Raw genomic sequence first — 15,802 nt, 5'->3', positions numbered from 1 at the left:
TATTTCACTTCAAATATAGTATGATAATCATCCAAGCAGCCAAAGACACATAGTAGCCTGAAACCATCATGTTGTTAATCTGCTGTTATATTTATTCCCCTTTCAAATCAATATGGATCTCTACTTTGTAGCATAGCATTATCAAAGATGGCCCCTGCTCTGTGAAGCCTAAAACATGAGATTTACAAATACTTGGAGTTTGAAATGAATATCTTCAAAACAACAGAGACACCGGAAACCTTAATTTCATTTATTTGTATCTTAGGTTGGAGGTAGATGAATCTGATACTGAAATCCAGAAGCTGCTGAAAGAGATCAGAGAAAGCAATCCACAACTGACTATTGAAAGTGGAAACCAATTACCAGGAACCACAGACCTTCTTGGGACTTTCTTTACTGAATTTCCAGTCATTCTCCCAAAGTGTTATGGGTCTTCAAGGAGATGGTGAATTTCTTGAGTCCCTGCAGTCATAAGACAGTTGTGAGCTATGTGTTATCTGACCATTTGGTGGTTATTTGGGCTTAAATAAGAAGTCTCTCAAACCAGGTATACAGTATATATAAAGAGAAATAAAGTTAAAAGCATTCATGAATGAAGCTCTATTTATTAATGGGTTTTGACAACTCAGAAAAGAAACCTAATTTTGATTGCATTGATTTATCTTTGACTATCCCATCTCTGGCCAGTTTTGGTATTTCTTGACTTGCCTGAAGAATATAGGTCATCAGTTTCTCTTCTCCTGCTGACACAGTAATATTTTTTACTCCTAGTTGCTTCCATGAAGCAGACATCTGTAAGTCAGTGTTCATATTAAGTTTCCTTTTAATGCAATTTTGTTGGTATCTATTTACATACCATACAGTCATCTGAAGTATACAATAAATTATTCACAGTATCATCATATAGTTGTTCATTCATCTGTACAATCAATTTTTGAATATTTTCATTACTCCAAAAAATAAAAATAAGAATTGAAGTAAAAATAACAGTAAAAATAAAAAACAACACCCAAAACATCTCATATCCCTACTGCCCTATTATTCATTTACATATGGTTCCCGTTTTTCTACTCACTTCTCCATACACTGCATGAAGGGAGTGTGAGATACAATGTTTTCACAATCAAGCAGTCACACTGCTTAAGCTATATAGTTATAAGATCACCTTCAAGAATAAGGGGATGTGAAAGGAAATGAAATAAGCTTCAGTGGCAGAGAGAATCCAAAAGGAGCCGAGAGGTCACTCTGGTGGGCACTCTTACGCACACTTTAGACAACCCTTTTTAGGTTCTAAAGAATTGGGGTAGCTGGTGGTGGATACCTGAAACTATCAAACTACAACCCAGAACCCATGAATCTCGAAGACAGTTGTATAAAAATGTAGCTTATGAGGGGTGACAAGGGGATTGGGAAAGCCATAAGGACCACATTCCACTTTGTCTAGTTTATGGATGGATGAGTAGAAAAATAGGGGAAGGAAACAAACAGACAAAGGTACCCAGTGTTCTTTTTTACTTCAATTGCTCTTTTTCACTCTAATTATTATTCTTGTTATTCTTGTGTGTGTGCTAATGAAGGTGTCAGGGATTGATTTGGGTGATGAATGTACAACTATGTAATGGTACTGTGAACAATCGAAAGTATGATTTGTTTTGTATGACTGCGTGGTATATGAATATATCTCAATAAAATGAAGATTAAAAAAAAAAAAAAAAGACATAATGCTGAGCAAAATAAGCCAGGCATAAAAAGAGAGATATTGTATGTTACCACTAATGTGAATTCTGTGAAAAATGTACAATGTTTTATACTGTAGAATGTAGGGGACCTAGAGATACCAATTAGTGGAGGGGGAATGATAATCTAATAAGAACAGATAAACTATGGAGGGTAATCTCAATGTTATGGGAATGCTCAGGAATGATTATGGTTTGTAAACTTTCTTGGATATAGTAAGATCATGTTGGAAGCAATAGAGTTATTTTAGGTTTTTTTTTTCTCTTATTCCTTTGTTTTTCTTAGGGGTTGTTAATTTTCTTGGGGTATGGTAGGAACATGTTGGAAGCAATGTAGTTATTTTAGATTATTTGTTTTTCTTACTCCTCTGTTTGGACATGGTTTATTAATTTTCTTGGGGTATGGTAGGAACATATTGGAAGCAAAGTAGTTATTTTAGGTTATTTGTTTTCCCTAATGCATTGCTTTGTTTGAAATGTTGTGGGGTTTTTTTGGTTGTTGTTTGCCTGTTTGTTTTTAATTTTTTGATAAACAAAGTTAAAAAATTGAAAAAAAAATCAGTAGAAAAATGGGAGTAAAAACTAAATGACAAATAGGGTGGGATGGGGGGATGGTTTGGGTATTCTCTTTTCACTTTTATTTTTTATTCTTATTCTGATTCTTTCTGATGTAAGGAAAATGTTCAGAAATAGATTGTGGTGATGAACGCATAACTATATGATCATACTGTGAACAGTTTATTGTATACCATGGATGACTGTATGGTTTTTGAATATATTTCAATAAAACTGAATTAAAAAAAAAAGAATAAAGGTTACTTGTATGCAATTCAAAAGTTTTATTTATTTCCATCTATTTATTCTAATAAACTAAAAAGGGATATCTATATAATGCATAAGAATAACCTCCAGAATGACCTCTCAACTCCATTTGAATCTTCCAGCCACTGAATATTTTGTTTCATTACTCTTCCCCCTTTTGGACCAGAAGTCTTTTCCAATCCTATAATGCCATGTCCAGGCTTATCCCTGGGAGATATGTCCCATGTTGCCAGGGATATTTACATTCTTGTGGATCATTTCCCACATAGTGGTGAGAGCAGTGAGTTTACCTGCAGAGTTGGCTTAGAGAGAGGCCACATCTGAGTAAGAAAAGAGGTTCTCTGGGGGTGATTCTTAGGCACAATTTTAAATAGATTTAGCATCTTCTTTGTAGTAAAAAGTTACATAAGGGAAAGCCCCAATATCAAGGGCAGCATACTAAACTGGTAGTCCCCAATGCTTGTGAGAATATCAAGAATTCCCCAGGTAGTGAAGTTTAATATTTCCACATTTTTCCCAGTACCTCAAAGTGGCTTTGCAAATACTTTATATTCTCTGCTCAAATTACTCTGGGATGTATAGAGGTTTCATGCTAACCTGTACAAACTGGCCAGATCTCACTCCCTGTTCAAGTTCCCATGTAATTATGGTTTTTGAATGAATCCACCATACTAGTTAACATATATAGTGTGCCACAGAAAATTCAAATTTCGCACCAAATAAACATATCCTCCTTTGGACTCACATAGAAGTTGAAGTTATAAAACACAACCAATATCATTCTTTACCCTTTATTCTGATTTATCTTAGTCTCAACCAAGTCCATTTTGTACATATGTCTAATTGTACATATATCTAATTGAAGTCTGATCTCTTTTCCAGTTTTTTCAACATTTGCTGTATAGTGTAATGCTGACAATTCATAGCTGTCAAACTCTGGCTCTGAGTCTCAGGTGTTACACAAATACCCAAAGTTTCAGGGACTGAACAGGATATACATAAAACAGCCCAGCATCTCAGAATTTAGAAATAACCATTACAACTCATGAAAGGATGTAACTGCTGGAAGAGCTTACAATCTAGGGAACTTTACAATAAGCCTTCCCTTGATAACCTATGCTCTCAGATTCAGTTCTCAGAGTCTGCACATTAATGTTAGTCCACATTAGTGAGGCATTATGTTTGTCTTTTCTATTCTGACTTCCATCACTCAGCATACTGCCCTCAAGTTCCATTCATCTAGATGCATACCTCACAATTTCATTCCTTGCAGCTGCTCAGTATTTCATTGTATGTATATACCACACTTCACCATTCAATTTATCAGTTGATGTGCCCTTAGGCCACCGCCACCCATTGGAAATTGAGAATACTGCTGCCATAAAGAGCAGTGTCCAAATGTCCATTTGTGTTCCTACTCTCAGTGCTTTCAAGTTCATAGCCTATAACAAGGTTGCAGGACCTTACGGCAAACCCATTCTTAGCTTCCTGTGGAACCACCACATTCTTCCACATGGGCTATACCATTATACTTCCCCACCAACAGGGAATATGAATTTCCTTTTCTCCACAATTTCCCCAGCACTTGTATTTCACTGTTTATTTTTAAATGGTTTTATTCACACACCATGCAATCCATCTTAAGTAAACAGTGATTCCTGTTATAATCAAATACTTATGAATTCACCACCACAGTCTGTATGAAGATATTTCTACTTCTTCCACAAAGAAATAGGAAGAGGACAAAAATAGAATAAAAAGAAATGAAGAAAAGTAAAATAAAATACAGTGGAAAGGGCAGGCACTGCCACCACAACCACAACCACCAAAAATCCCATACCACACCTTTACATCCCCCTTATAGACATTTAGCTTTGGTATATTGCTTCATTACCTTAATGGAAGGATCTTACAATGATGTTAAATATAGACTCTAGTTTGCTTTGATTGTACTTTTCCCCTATATTATACAATTTTCTATATTTGCAGTGTTGACATTCATTTGTTCTCTCTCATATAAAAACGTTTTTATATACGTGCATTTAATCACCATCATTGACCACTCAAGATTTTGCTAAGTTATGTAATCCATGTCTTTAGATTCTATCTTTCTTTCTAGTGTCATAATTGCCCCTAGCCTTCCTCTTTCATACTCCCACTAATCTTTTTTCAGAGCACTTACAACATCATGCTACCTTCACAGTATTGTACTATCCATTTCTGTATCTATACAGTCAATCCTGTTGAACCTTCTGTATTCCTTTAGCATGAACTGCCCAATCTCTAATCTCTTTCAATATCCTGATAACCTGTGTTCGCAATTTAAACTCTCAAAGATTGCTCATAAATATTAATTCATATTAGCAACACCATACACTATCCATCATTTTATTTATGGCTAATTTCACTCAATGTAATGTCTACTGTCTACTATTTTGTCTTTGGATATTATACGTCATTTTTTTCTCTCTCTTTCTACCATTACTGATAGTCTTCTTTCCACACTTTTCACTAAACCTCTCTCTCCTTGATTTACCTATCTTCTTATAGTGCTCCCTTTAGTATTTCTAGTAGAGCAGGTATCTTTTCCACAAACTCTGTGTCTGAAAATATTTAAACTCTCCCTCATGTTTGGAGGATACTTTTACTGAATATAGAATTCTTGTTTTGTGGTTTTTCTCTTTGAATATCTTAAATATATCATACCACTGCCTTCTTGTCCCCATGGTTTCTACTGAGAATCCTGCACATAGTCTTATCAAGCTTCCCTTGTCTATGATGGATTGATTTTCTCTTGCTGTAATCAGAATTCTCTCTTTGTCTTTGATATTTGGTAATCTTAAGTGTCTTGGAGTAGGTCTATTCAGATATATCTGTTTGGAACATGCTGCACTTCTTGGATCCGTAATTTTATGTCTTTTATAAGAGTTGGGAAGTTTTCAGTGATTATTTCATTGATTATTCTTTGTCACCTTTCACTTTTCTTCCACTTCTGGAACCTCATGACATGTATATTCCTGCACATTACGTTGTCCTTCAATTACCTGTGTCTCTGCTTATATTTTCCTTTCTTTTCCCCATCTGTTGTTTTTTTGAGTAGGATTTCAGATGTATTGTCCTCTAGTTCATGAATCCTTCCTACTGCATCTTCAGATCTGCTGTTATATGTCTCCACTTTGTTTTGTATCTCTTCTATTTTGCATTCCATTTCCATATGTTCTGCCAATTGTTTTCTCAAACTTTTGTGTTATTCCTTTTTATGCAGAATGTGTTCTTTATATCCTTCATATCTTTTGCCATATCTTCCCTCAACTCGTTTTTTTTTTTCATTTTGAATTGATTTAGTGTATTTGTTTCAACTCCTATATCTCATTTGAATTGTAAGCTTTTTCCTTTTGCTGAGCCATATCTTAATTTTCCTAGTGTTACTTGTAATTTTTCCTGTCTAGGCATCTGGTTTCCTTGATTACCCCAAGAAGATTTTCCCAGACTGGACAGTCCCAGGTCTCAGGAGGAGGGTGTGTTCAGTATAACATTTCAGTGAGGATGAGACCCAGAAGATTGTCAGTTTCCTATTAGGGCTCTAGACTCTGTGCTTTCCCATCCTTCCCAGCAAGTGGTGCTCCTCAGCTCACATCTGACCCCCAGTCTAAAGAGGTAGGATGCCTCTAATTCTCAGCAGACCCTGTCCTCACTGGGGTCTGAGGGTGAGTCAGAAGACAAACTTAAGCTGTTTCTGTTTTGTTTTTGTTTTCTTTTACCCCAGGCCCTGTGGTCTGAATTCTGTGAGGGAAGACAGCCTCTTCAGCTGAGCCCCCCCCCCTCCTTTTCTTAGGGAAAATAAGCCTTTAGGGAATTATCTCCTTCACCTGACTTCTCATCAGTTTATCTTTCTCACCAAATGGACCAAGTTTCCACACATTGCCTTTATGCCACCTTTTCACATACTCCATCATTTCAGTAATACCACTGTATACACTGTGGGGTCATGAGGTTTTCTGTTACTTTCCTCCTTTTCCTGGCTCTAGGCTTCCTTGTTCAGCTGGGCAGAGGTCATTCCTAGAGAATTCTCTTTCTCAATTTACTGGAAAGTTTGTGCCTTTGTAGGAAGTGGTGGGGTTTAAAATATATAGGCAATGGTTAGATATATTCTAGCCCAGGCTTTTCAACCTTGACACTGTTGACATTTGGCACTGGATATTTCTGTTGGTGATGGAGGATATTTATTTTCTGTATTGGAATGTATTTAGCAGCATCACTGCCCTCTGCCATCTAGATGACTGTATCAACCACCCTCCCTATTGTGATAATCAGAAATTTCTCCAGACATTGCCAGATGTTTCCTAGGAGAGTAAAATTTTCCCCAATTTGACAGATACTATAATCTGGCCCAAACTCTGTTTAAGAGGTAAGATATCTTGGACTCAGAAAGACTGAATGACTTTTGCACATAATGTTAGTGGCCCATTACCTGCCATTTACACCAGTAATTAAGGAGCTCTCTGAGTATGTTTTAAATGGAGGAGAAGTTTAGAAGAAAGATATGGCCATAAATTAATGAACTCAGACTCTGGATCTTGGGGAAAAGGCATTTACACTAAAGAATTTAGGACATCATCAGGGTGGGGAGGCAAGGTGGAAAAGGTCTTAGAACTTACATATGTAGCCAAATGTTTCTGGTTTTCCACATCTGCATCATAAGGCCAGAGAGGAAAAGATAAGCTTTGTCAGCATCCACTTCCCCAGGGGCTGAATTTCCACCTCCTCATAACATCCTGTGCAATCAAATTGTTCTCACCTATCTCACTTACACATTACCTATTCAGGGCTCTGTCCAGAGCTGCTGATTTTGTGACATGGACACAGAAAGAGGCTTGGGAATCTGTAAGTTGACTAGGGAGTGGATGAGCCTAGGACGTCCTCTGATGTGTCAGTCTGAATTGCCAGCTAAGCTTGGGATCCGTCTACCACTATGTGCATGGTTGGGGCACAACATGAACAGAAAAAAAGTGAAATATAGTAGTTGGGGCAGTGAACTGCATCTCTATGCCTTCTGGCAATCCATCCATGAGTTGCTCCTGCAAAAGTAAACATGACAGTCAATCAGCCCCAAAGTAAGTCCTCACTCTGAATGCTGGCTCTCAACTCCTTATGTCCTCTGAAAGTCACTGCATTGGGTGCATTGATAATGAGACCAAGAGTATGAGGAGGAAGATAATGGTTACAAGGCAGACCAAGGTGATGATCAGGCCATTCCTGGATTTTGAGCCTAGAGGATATGCACACAAGCATTGTCCCCATAATTCTATCTTCTACTTCTTTCTTCTCTCTTCCATTCTTCTTCGTAGTATTAAGCTCACCCTAAAGTTTTTCTTCATTTAGTGCCTTCCAAAGCTGGAATATTGAGATGTGTACACTGGAGCTGCAGCAAACTTGAGAAAATTATGAGTATTTGTATGTCACAACCCTGATTTACAAATAACCATAACAGAAAAAATAAATGAGTGTTTTTATGAAGGGAGTTGTTGAAGGGGATTCCATTGTCTTCTAGTCACCTAAATTGCAATGCACCTCTTTTGAACTAGTAAGCTAAGGTATGTTGTTATTGTCCCTAATGATGTAGCATTGTTTCTACGGCTCTTCTGAGGATTGGTTCATAAAACTGAAAATACAGAATTTCTCCCTCTTATCTATTACCACCAGTCTCAGGGAGTTTCTTGGCTGTATTTGGACAGAGATGTCTGGGCCAGGGTAGTAATGGCCAGTATAATTCTCAGAGTGTCCAATGCTCACATTAATGGTGTGAAATTCAGCAATATCTACAGTAGGTGCCTTGGTGTCATGGATTCATCTCTTTGCACCTCAAACCTCTGATTTTCATTAGAGAAGACCTGAGCCTAATCAGTTTGTGATTAAGCTGGTTTGGGCTTCATTCAAGCAACCTTCCACTCAAATAAGAGTATAGGGACAGACAATAATTTACAATAAAGAGCATTCAGGGCAACAATTCAAATCCATCACATATTTGCTAAAGGAGCACATAAGTTTAAGGCAACAAGTTTACAATGTAAAAATAAATTGACAGGGAGAACTTAAGATGGCAGCTAGGTGAGACAGGGAAAAAAAAACACCTCTGTGAAAAACACTAGACAAAAACTGGAAAGTGACCCAGAACACCACTGCCAGTGATGCACCAGCCAGACAAGGTCTGCTAAATCCACAGGGAATGTGCCTTTGGTGAAACCAGGAGCCTGCATTCTGAAATGAGTGAGTGAGCTGGCTGAAAGTCTCATGGCCACACTGCAGTGTGGAGAAATTGTGGGCTGGCTTTTGGAGATGGACTAGTTCTTTAAAAAAAAAAGCCTGGGAGTGACAATAGGGAGAGCTGCACAGTGAATCACGGTGGGAGTAGGCTGGGCTAATGCCTTGGTGTCTGGTGTGGAGGATACCCCTTCCCACACCTGCTGCTGATTGTCTTGAGACCGGAGGAACAGAGGGGATCCAAAAGGAGGAAACAAATGCATTCCTTGCAGCCATCTCCCCAGCAGGAGGGGGACACTCCTGCCTGGGGCCAGACCCACAGCCCAGAGCCATGCCAAGTAACCCAGTGTGATGGGAAATCTTTTCTGCAGCACTACACACAGCCACAATATTAGCCATGGACAGTGGCCTTTAATACACCCACAGCTGATTGTCCTGGAGCTGCGAGGTTGGAGCTGTGCAAAAAGGGGGAAGTTAACACATCCCATTCAACCATCTTTGAAGCGGGCTGGGAGCACCTCTGCATGGCCAAGTGACCCAGGGCTTTCCTGGTGGGCAAGCATGCACTAGTGATGTGGCATGGCCCTCCCTGATCAGAGGTCCTGGAAGAGCACAGATGGGAAGGGGGAACCACACAGAAATCCCAGGTACCCTATGTGAATACCAAGGGCTTGTGGGTCAGTGGAAGAGATAATTGGTGGAAAGACTGAAATGAAGGCTTAGGCTCCTGCAACAGCCTTAAATCTCTGGGAACACCTGGGAGGTTTGATTATTAAAGCTGCTCTGCCTGCCCAACCACCCAAACACATACCCCACATTCAGGGAAGACAGCACCAGCAACACACCCAAACTTGGTGCACCAATTGGACCCCACAAGAATCAGATCCCAACACATCACAAAGACAAAGTGGGGGAGAACTGACTTGAGGGGAATAAATGACTCACAGATGCCATCTGCTGGTTAGTTAAAGTGTACACCACCAAGCTGCAGTTCTGTCAAATTAGGGATCAAGTAAAACAAATGCCAGGAGGCCAAAAACAACAGAAAATCTTAAAACATATGATAAAACCAGATGATATGGAGAAACCAAACCAAAACACCAAATCAAAAGATCAGAAGACACACAGTACTTGGCACAATTAATCAAAGAATTATAGACAGGTAACAAAAGCATGGCTCAGTATATAAAGGTCATGAAGAAGAGCATGGCACAGGATATAAAAGACAAAGAAGACCCTAGAAGAGCATAAAGAATATATTGCAAGAGTAAATAAAAAGTAGACGATCTTATGGAAATTGAAGAAACTGTAGGCCAAATTAAAAAGACTCTAGATACTCATAATACAAGGTTAGAGGAAGTTGAACAATAACTCAACCTCCTCAAGGACTACAGAACAGAAAATGAAAGAACAAAAGAAAAAGTGGGGAAAAAATCAAAAAAATCAAAATTGATCTCAGGGATATGATAGATAAAATAAAACATCCTAATTTAAGACTCATGAGTGTCCCAGAAGGGAAAGAGAAGGGTAAAAGTCTAGAAAGAGTATTCAAAGAAATTGTTGGGGAAAACTTCCCAAACTTTATAGACAATAAAAATACACAAAGCATAAATGCCCAGTGAACTCCAAATGGAATAAATCCAAATCAACCCACTCCAAGATATATTCTGATCAGACTGTCAAATACTGAAGAGAAGGAGCAAGTTCTGAAAGCAGCAAGAGAAAAGCAATTCACCACATTCAAAGGAAACAACATAAGACTAAGTAGTGACTACTCACTGGCCACCGTGGAGGCAAGAAGGCACTGGCATGACATATTTAAAATTCTGAGAGAGAAAAATTTCCAAGCAAATTTGAGGGAGAGCTTAAATTTTTCACAGACAAACAAATGCTGAGAGATTTTGCTAATAAAAGACCTGCCCTACTTCAGATACTAAAGGGAGCCCTTCCAACAGAGAAACAAAGAAAGGAGAGAGAGATATAGAAAATTTTAATAGACATATATAGAATTTTACATCCCTGGTCACCTGGACAGACATTCTTCTCTAGTGATCATGGATCTTTCTCCAGAATGGACCTTATGCTGGGGCATAAAAACAAGCCTCAATAAATTTTTAAAAAAATGAATTTATTCAAAGCACATTCTCTGACCACAATGGTATACAAATAGAAGTCAATAACCATCAGAGACTTGAAGAATTCACAAACACCTGGAGGATAAAAATGAGGGGGAGATAAAAACATTCCCAGATAATCAAAAGTTGAGGGACTTCATCACCAGTAATCAGTCCTATAAGAAATCCTAAAGGGAGTTGAGCAGGTTGAAAGGAAGGGACACTAAACAATTGACTGAAACTACATGAAGAAATAAAGATTTCCAGTAAAGATCACATGGTAAATATAAATACCAATACTACTGTATTTTTGATTTATAACTCCACTATTTACTTCCTACAGTATCTAAAATACATAAACTGTAGTGATAAATCAGTGGCTTTGGACTCAATGTAAAATATGTAATTTTTTTACAAGAACTACATAAAGGTGGGGGAATAATGGAGTATAGGAACATCGTTTATGTGTCATATTGAAGTTAAGATGGTGTCAAAGAAAAACAAGATTGTTATAGATTTAAGGTGTTAAATTTAAGCCCCATGGTAAACACAAAGAAAGTATCAGAGAATATGACCATAGAGATGAAAAGTAGAGTACAGTTTCCAAGAAGTGGGGGAAGGGGCAATGGGGAGTTAAGAAATGAGAGTAGGGTTTCTGTTTGGGGTGAAGAAAAACTTCTAGAAATCGATGGTGGGAAGGTGATAGCATTGCAACATTCTAAATGGGATTAATCCCACTAATGGAATGCTAGGGAGGGGGTGGAATGGGAAGATTTAGGCTGTATATATGTTTCCACAATTGAAAAAGAAGTCTAATTAGATGACAATTAAATTCCAAGGACGATCCTGGATGGGATCTGAGGATGAAGAAGAGGCTCAAAGGGACACAGATGGGAAACACACACACACAAAAAAGGGAAATATAGAATGTGGACTTTATATCAATGTTGAATTTCTTGAACTTCTTAGCTGCAGTTAGTGAGATTGCATAAAAGAATGTTCTTGTCCATGGGAAAGGTATATGTGAATTATATTGTTTGTTCAAAGATATGTGCAGCTTGCTCACATATGTTCAGAGGACAGCACAATAGATGATGGATGATAGGGAGGGAGGGAGGGAGGGAAAGAAATGGTGGTGTGACAAGATGTTAAAGGTGGTGGATCGGGGTATCAGGGGAGGGGGGTCGGGGTATGATGGAGTTCTATGTATGAGGTTTGTACTGTTTTTGTAACTCTTCCTGTAAGATTGAATTTATTTCAAAATGAAATCTACTAAATTTAAAAAAAAAAATAGAAATAGAAAAACAAAAATAAATAAATTGACACATTATCAAGACTTGGTTCTTCTACCCCTTCCAGATGCAGCTGGTCATGAGATCAGAAGACCCCAACAGTCTTATTTCAGTGTATTTATTGAGTTCTTGATTTAGGATACATTCAATTAAATAGTATTCAATTTTTATGTTTGAACCACAGGTGATTAACTGCAGATAGTGAACCAAGCATGTGTTCAAAACAAGGAGGGCATTCACAACATTATCAGAGATTCAAACTTGAATGTTTGCAAAATTACTGAAAGCATTTCTAATAATTAAGCAATGAATTCTGTAACAGCAGTATATCACACCTTTTACTTATGGAAAAACTAAAACTTAGAAGTGATTACATTACTTATGTCTAAATTATTAGCATCACTATGTGCACCAGTAGATGCATAATTTTCACCAGCAATAGTTCAATTTTTTGGTGTCATTACCTGTGGTTGAATGTAATACCTCCAGACATTAAGTCTGGTGGTATTAAAGATGTTACTGCATGGAAATAAGAGGTAATGATATTGGATAATTTCAGAAGATGTCCAAGTTCTTTTTGAGTCATTATTTACTAAATAACAATGCCCAAATTCTTGAAAATAACTTTTCTGGTGATATTGTTGCTGAGTTTATGGATGATCTAGAGGTAAAGTAAAAGGCAAGACAGCTTCTTGCAGTTGGGCAAATTCATCATCAATTAGTTGAGTCAAGACTTTTTGTCCTTGAGTGGTGTATCTGGTTATCTTGTGCCCAACTGGAAGTATCTATCAAGAGGATTTGTGGATACCCAAATTTTTTTTCTTTTGATGGATAGGCTTGGGGTAAGTTTCCCAAAGTCTACCCTGTTGAAGACCATGTATTTCTAAATGAACATTCCAAGGTGCAGGATGAAAGGCTCATTGTTCTTGATGATATTATGGGAGAACAACATGAATATCAGTCATGGGTATGACACTAGTTAACTCCAGGAGATTATTGGACCAGGAAGCTGTAGAGCTTTTTTCCATTGTAATCTACAGACTGCTGATATAATAAACCCTAGGATAAGTTCAATTACTATTATTCCAAATAGGAACCACCAAAGTATTCATGTAGTTGTGGCACACAGGTATTCAAAAAATATCTAAACCTCACTTGTGCAGTGGGTTTCAGGGTTTTTTCATTTGCATCTTGGATCCTGTAGGTCAGTGTTGGGATATTTCCTCATAAAAATTCCATACATTTTCAGTATTCCATATTACCCAATCCTGAAATTTGAGGGCTGATGTATATTTTTCCATAATTACGGTGGGCTTCAAATTATCAATACTAATATTTCATCATTGGCCAAGAGAGTCCAATATATTGAGAGTATGATCATCAAATAGTGTAAGAATTTTAGTAGGCTTTTTCCAAAGATGTCATAGAGGAGAATACTTCTGTACCCTCTTCTGGATGATTTGTCCAATGAAAGATTTCCAAACAGGAGTACAGGAGGATGATGCAGCATGCATAAGTTCTTCTGAGTTCCTACAGTAAAGACAATTGTTCTTCTCTTGACAAATTAAAATAATCCACATTTGCAATAGGTAAATTGGAATCAACATTTACATTAACATATGAGGTGCTTGATGAATACATGAGGAAGGTATAGTATTGATGGAAAAGTGATAAAAAGGGATAAATGGATACCACTTTCAAGGGCATCCATACAACACTTAAGACTCATTTTATTTCACCATTTTCCTTTACACCTTTCCACTACTTTGGGGGTGGTAATGGATAGCAAACTCCAACTGTATGCCTCTGTTTTGGATCCATTGTCACAAAAGGGCAGAAGTGAATGCTGATTCTTAATCAGAATGCAGCACCTTAGGAATTGAGTGCCAGATGAAAAGTTGAGAAATTAAACAGTTGTATTAGCATTTTGGGCCGTCATTGTGAATAACCAACATCCTATTCTGGCATCAACAAAAAACAAGAACAAGTTTGTAACCATGAGATGAAGTAAAGGATTGATATAATCCATGTAAAACTTTTCAAAGGTTTTTCAGGATGAATAATTCTTTTTAGAGAAGTAGGAATTTGAAAGGAAGCATTAATTACTTTGACATTCTTCACAATTGGTTACAACAGATCTCCCTGTTTTAATCATATTAGGCCACTAATATTTACTTTTTAAAATATGGTGGCTTTCCATCCTCCATGAATTGTACCAAATGCATTGTAGGCCTTTTGGGCCAATTTTCCTGTTTCCATTACTGATGGGATAAACATTTTCTCTTCATCACATTCAATAATAACATAACCATTTTCCAGAAAAAAATATATATTACAGTATACCCCTTAGGGTTAGGACCCTTTGAATCCAAGACCTTTTCCTGTTCCTTGTCCAGGCTTCATAATTCTTTAACTGTTCCTACCATATGACTGTTTTGTTCAGCCAACTTATCTTCTAAAATGTTACATTTAGTGTGAATGGAAGTACCTTGTTGTGTGCCCTGGCTCATGTATTCCTTCAATACTGGGCTTAATTTACTTACAGTTAGCAGTAATTTTCCATTTACTTACATGTTGCAGGTTTTTTTCTTAATAACAAACACATTAACATATAAATATCTAATTCTTCATTAAATCTTCTAGCTAATTACATGCTGTCTGTAACAATTAAAATTGACCTTTTTTCCAGCATTGCTTTTCTGACAGTAAATTCTAGGGCACTTATTTCAGCATATTGTGCAGTATCGTCCCCTGAGGGAAATCTCCATTGTTTAAGAATGGCAAAATTAGGGACAAATTTACCTTTCGCTATTCCTATACCAGCATAATATATCTTCTGAGGATAAGAATTTTTAATAGCTGATCCATCAATATAACATACTGCTGTATACAATGTTTACTCTTATTTTGGGAGTACCTGTGTCATTTCATCTAGCAGGGGCTGTGAGCAGAAGTTTCAATGCCACATCAGTGTGCTGACAGGCAGGGAACACACACACTTCTTGGGGACTTTGACATGGAAAGTTTTTCTAAGAGAGCATGCACCCACTTTGAAAACTGGCAGTTACTCACTGAATGCTTGGCTTGGTGTAGAAGTTCCTCAGATTCTACAGGTGACCTTGCTTCCCAGGGACAACAGCTCTCCCAGTGATGCTGGTCAGCTCAGACACCACAGAACACAGCTGGCAATGGGACTTGGCTACCACAAATCTGATTACTGTTTCCAACTCTACAAGGGGAGGAGTTCAGCTCAGCAGCCATGATTGCACTTTCCAAAGTTCAGTAACTCCTGTGAGCAAACCTGGGAACACTTCCCACCTCTCCTACCTCTCTCAGCCACAGCATTTCTTACTGCCACCATGGCAGCTAAAGATGGAGGAATGGTTTCCAAAAGATGTTTCTGGGACCTGGGGCCACTTGTCCCCTCTCCTCTCTATGTGGGAAAGTTCTTTGCCACTGAAGCCATTTGCTGGACTTCCTCTGGTGGCAGGTGAGCAGTTATTGCTCTCTCTGTCTGTTTCCACAATTTGAATCCTAGCATACCTGCTGCCTACCCACCATGGCCCTGCATCAACTC

This window comes from Choloepus didactylus, chromosome 18 (assembly GCF_015220235.1).
Source record: "Choloepus didactylus isolate mChoDid1 chromosome 18, mChoDid1.pri, whole genome shotgun sequence".
NCBI lineage: Eukaryota > Metazoa > Chordata > Mammalia > Pilosa > Megalonychidae > Choloepus > Choloepus didactylus.
The sequence above is the reverse complement of the archived record's forward strand: the minus strand, read 5'-3'. Positions refer to the sequence as shown.